Genomic DNA, 6028 nt, shown 5'->3' on the forward strand with positions numbered 1-6028 from the left:
GAGTCAACTCTTAACGCTCGACGCAACGGACTAAAAATTACAAGTTAACTATATATATAAATATAATATAATATATAATTAATTATATTAATTATATATATATTATATATATATATTTAAAACCGTCGGCAGCAGGAAACTCCAAGGGTGTGAATTGAAAATACCTCTCCGCGACTCGCGGAGTTTGAAGGGCTTTTTGCCGCGAGTCGCGGAGCCCCAAAATTCATTTCTGGCTATAAAGCCAACCGAATTCTGATCAAATTTTACATCTTTTTTTTCATCTCTCTCTCAATATATACGAGTAATATATATTTATATTTATAATTTATATTTTAATTTTAATTATAATTCTAATAATAAGGGTATGTTAGCGAATGTTGTAAGGGTGTAAGTCGAAATTCTGTCCGTGTAACGCTACGCTATTTTTAATCATTGTAAGTTATGTTCAACCTTTTTATATTAATGTCTCGTAGCTAAGTTATTATTATGCTTATTTAAAACGAAGTAATCATGATGTTGGGCTAATTACTAAAATTGGGTAATTGGGCTTTGTACCATAATTGGGGTTTGGAAAAAGAACGACACTTGTGGAAACTAGACTATGGGCTATTAATGGGCTTTATATTTGTTTAACTAAATGAAAGTTTGTTAATGTTAATATAAAGATTTACAATTGGGCGTCCCTATAAATTACCATATACACTCGATCGGACACGATGGGCGGGGTATTTATTTGTACGAATAATCGTTCATTTAACCGGATACGGGAATGGATTAATAGCCACTAGAATAATTAAAACAGGGGTGAAATTACATTCAAGGGTAATTGGTGTAATTGTTAACAAAGTAGTAAAACCTTGGTTTACACGCAGTCGATAACCTGGTGTATTCATTAAACAAAGTATTAAAACCTTGTTACAATTCGAATCCCCAATTAGTTGGAATATTTATCTTCGGGTATAATAATAATTTGACAAGGACACTTGCAATTTATATTTATGACTGATGGACTGTTATGGACAAAAACCAGACGGACATATTGAATAATCCAGGACAAAGGACAATTAACCCATGGGCATAAAACTAAAATCAACACGTCAAACATCATGATTACGGAAGTTTAAATAAGCATAATTCTTTTATATCATATTTAATTTCCTTTATTTTATATTTAATTGCACTTCTAATTATCGCACTTTTATTTTTATTTAATCGCACTTTTAATTATCGTACTTTTAATTATCGCAATTTAATTTTATCGCATTTTTATTATTTCATTATCGTTATTTACTTTACGCTTTAATTTAAAGTCTTGTATTTATTTTATATTTTACATTAGGTTTTAACTGCGACTAAAGTTTTAAAATCGACAAACCGGTCATTAAACGGTAAAAACCCCCCTTTATAATAATAATATTACTTATATATATATTTGTATTTTTATAAAAGTAAACTAATATAGCGTTGAGCTTTGCTTAAAGATTTCCCTGTGGAACGAACCGGACTTACTAAAAACTACACTACTGTACGATTAGGTACACTGCCTATAAGTGTTGTAGCAAGGTTTAAGTATATCCATTCTATAAATAAATAAATATCTTGTGTAAAATTGTATCGTATTTAATAGTATTTTCTGCTAAAAATTAATAGTATTTTATACCCCTCTGCTTTGACATCAAGTATTTTTGGCGCCGCTGCCGGGGACTCATCTTAAAAGCCGGAAGCGCAACGCTAATATAAAAAAAAAAAAAAAAAAAAGATTTTTTTTTTTAGTTTAATTTTATTAAAATTCGTTTTTGTAAAAATACGTTTTAATCATTCAAAAATATAAAAAGAAAAACAAAAATATTAGTATTTTTAGGATTTTGTTAAATATTTAAGTTTTATAAGTTTCTTTATCTTTATTTTAATTTATAAAAATATAAATTTTATTAAAAATCGTTTATTTAAATTAAAAACAGAAAACAGAAAATAATAAAAAAAAAAATAAATAAAGAAAACGCGTAAAAGTAAAACCTGTCAACTGTTTTTCTGAACCCCGCGACTCGCGGGGTTTTCCTCTTTATTCACCGCAACTCGCGGAGGGTTTCTGACACACGGACAAAAACCCTAAAACCGCATTAATCACGAGTTATTATTTATTATTATTATTTAAACATTATTATTATTATTATTATTATTAGTTTTAAGTTTTATTTTTATTTAATTTATGTATTTTGTTTAATTAGTTTTATTAAAATTGTAAAATTAGTAGTTTTTATTAAATAATAATATAAAAATAATATTTTTTATAAAAATTGTACTTTTTACAACTTTTTGTATATTTTTATATTTTGTACCTTTTTAATCGTTGTAGCGTAATATTTGTATTTTTTAGCTCATATTTAATTTTAAACTTAGTTTTAGCTATAGTTATTTTTACTCCTAGATTTTTAGGCTTTGCCGTAGAATTCCTTAAGTGCTTTTTCTTTAGACTAAGATTTAGGTGCTTTAGAATTTTGCGACGCCTTTTTAAGTTTTAGTTTCTTTTTAAGTTATTTCCATTTGGGATTTAGTTTTTCCTGTAAGCTTTAATATTTTTAGACCTTTTACTATGTATCAATTATCATTCCAATTAATAATTTCAATTTGCGATTATAATTTTAAGTTAGTTATAGTAATAAGGTTAAATTAGTTAAGTATTTTTAAGTTTTTATAAGTTTCTTTTATTTTTCCGTCACCTTTTATTTTTCAATCACTTTTCTTTTTCGACATTTTGCGACGAACTCTTTGTCTTTCTTATTTCTCGCTATTCTAGTTTTAGGACTTAGAATTTTTTCTACTTCTTATCTAAATTTCTTAAAATTACGAAAATTTATTTTAAGTGGTTAAATTGATAGACATCAAAATTTTCTGGTTCGTAGTAATAGTTGGATTTGTACGTGGACCGGGTTATTGGAGCCAAACAGTCCTCAATTATATTGAGACCAAACGAATCCTGCCCCTCTGCTGCATCTTTTGGCTATTCGAAACGTGGGCAAAATCAGAAAAGTCTATTGATTGGATAACTTATTATAATTTTTCTTTCCTTTTAAAAACTAATAGGATATTCTGTGAATGCACCGAGCAAGACGTTCATCACCTTTTGTACATTCACCACCTGTAACTAGATCAAGACATCGTTTAACAAATATAACCGCCGTTGATTTTTCTTTAGAATCGTCATCCAGTCAACCAAGTACTTCAGTCCAAATTTCCGATAATCCATTTTTTGAACCCGACCTCACAATTGAGAATCCAGAAAATATTCAGGAACGGTTCATAGATCCTGAACCATTAAACTTTCCTCCGGAACCACCAATCATTCAAACAGAGATTGTTGAGGAACGAACCATTAAATCTGAAGCATCTAGTGATACCGAGTCAACAAATTCAATTATGGAGAATCTGGAACCTTTAAGTATGGAAGACCGAATGAGAGCTAAACGCACTGGCCAAGGTCACGCAATTACTCATCCAGACATTAATGCGCCAGATTATGAAATCAAAGGACAAATTCTACACATGGTGACTAATCAATGCCAATTTAGTGGTGCGCCGAAGGAAGATCCAAATGAACATCTACGTACCTTTAATAGGATCTGCACACTATTTAAAATCCGAGAAGTGGAGGATGAACAGATATATCTCATGTTATTTCCCTGGACTTTAAAGGGAGAAGCCAAAGATTGGTTGGAATCGTTACCTGAAGGGGCGATCGATACATGGGACGTTTTAATTGATAAATTTCTTAAACAATTCTTTCCTGCATCTAAAGCCGTAAGACTTCAAGCAGAAATTGTTACGTTCACACAGAAGCCAAATGAAACTCTATATGAGGCGTGGACAAGATATGGAAAGTTATTAAGAGGATGTCCGCAACATGGTTTAGACACCTGTCAAATAGTACAAATATTTTACCAAGGATGCGACATCACTACAAGAAAAGACATAGATATAGCAGCTGGTGGTTCTATTATGAAGAAAACCGAAACTGATGCTTACAAAATTATTGATAACACTGCTTCCCACTCACATGAGTGGCACCAAGAAAAAGATATCATTAGATCATCTAAAGCAGCTAGAGCCGATTCTAGCCATGACTTAGATTCCATTTCCGCAAAGATAGATGCTTTCGAGAGACGAATGGAAAAGATGACTAAAGATATTCATGCTATACGAATTAGTTGTGAGCAGTGTGGAGGACCACATTTGACAAAAGATTGTCTCAGTATTGAATTAACAATGGAACAAAGAGAGAATATTTCATACATAAACCAAAGGCCTGGAAATAATTATCAGAATAATTATCAACCGCCAAGACCGATTTACAATCAAAACCAGAATTATAACCGAAATATTCCATACAACAACCAACAAGGTCCTAGCAATCAACAAGTATCCAATAATACTTATAATCAGCAAAGACCGAATTTTCAAAACAAACCACCACAACAAACCGATGATAAAAAGCCGAATTTAGAAGATATGATGACAAAGCTAGTTGAAACTCAAACGCAGTTTTTCACATCTCAAAAACAAACCAATGAACAAAATGCTCAAGCATTTAGAAATCAACAAGCTTCTATTCAAAATCTAGAACAAGAAGTAAGTAACCTAGCAAGGTTAATAGGTGAAAGAAAACCGGGAAGTTTACCTAGTGATACAAATGCTAACCCCCGGAATGAAACAGCTAAAGCTATTACCACAAGAAGTGGTACAACACTTAAACCACCTGAAATACCTGTAACTTCTGATGAAACTATTCCTACTCCACAAGAACCACAACCTGATAAGGAAAAAGAACCGGTAGTTGAAAAGGTTAATGAAGATAACACAGTTAAGGATAAACCTTATGTTAAACCATACCAACCACCTCTTCCTTATCCGAGTAAAATGAAGAAAGAAAAACTTGAAGCCGAGCAATCCAAATTTTTGGATATGTTTAAACAGATAAATGTAAATCTTCCTTTCATTGACGTGATTTCAGGAATGCCAAGATATGCTAAATTCTTGAAAGATCTAATCACAAATAGAAAGAAAATGGAAGAACTCTCGGCTGTTACTATGAATGCTAATTGTTCAGCAGTGCTGTTGAATAAGATACCAGAAAAATTATCTGATCCAGGAAGTTTCACAATTCCATGTTTTCTGGGTAGCCTTAGTTCAATAGAAGCATTGGCAGACTTAGGTGCTAGTATAAATTTAATACCGTATTCACTATACGCTAAACTAGACCTTGGAGAATTGAAACCAACCAGAATAAGCATACAACTAGCCGATAGATCAATAAAATATCCTAGAGGGATAATGGAGAACATGCTAGTTAAAGTTGGTACTTTAGTATTTCCAGTAGATTTTGTTGTTTTAGACATGGAAGAAGATTCTCAAGTTCCTCTCATATTAGGAAGACCATTCTTAAACACGGCTAAAGCAATGATAGACGTGTTCGGTAAAAAACTGACCCTAAGTATAGAGGATGAGAGTGTTACCTTTTCAGTTGATAGAGCAATGCAACAACCACAATCTGCAGATGATACATGTTATTATATTCAAACTATAGATGCACATGCAGAATTATTAGAAGAATTTCCAGAATTACAAAGAACAGGAGAATGTTCCTTAGGAGAAGGAAATGAACCAATTGATGAAGCTGAAATGTTAGCTACACTTATAGCTAATGGATATGAACCAACAACAGAAGAAATTCAAATGCTAAAAGAAGAAGACAGATATCGATATAAATCATCGATAGAAGAACCTCCGAAATTAGAATTAAAGCCACTTCCAAACCATTTGGAATACGCTTATTTACATGGTGAATCTGAATTACCTGTAATAATATCGTCTTCTCTTACTGAAAATGAGAAATCACAACTCATTTCTGTGTTGAAAGCTCATAAACCAGCCATTGCATGGAAGATTCATGATATTAAAGGAATAAGTCCTTCGTATTGCACACATAAAATCCTTATGGAAGAAGGTCATAAAACGTATGTGCAACGCCAAC

The sequence above is a fragment of the Rutidosis leptorrhynchoides genome, chromosome 6 (assembly GCF_046630445.1).
Source record: "Rutidosis leptorrhynchoides isolate AG116_Rl617_1_P2 chromosome 6, CSIRO_AGI_Rlap_v1, whole genome shotgun sequence".
NCBI lineage: Eukaryota > Viridiplantae > Streptophyta > Magnoliopsida > Asterales > Asteraceae > Rutidosis > Rutidosis leptorrhynchoides.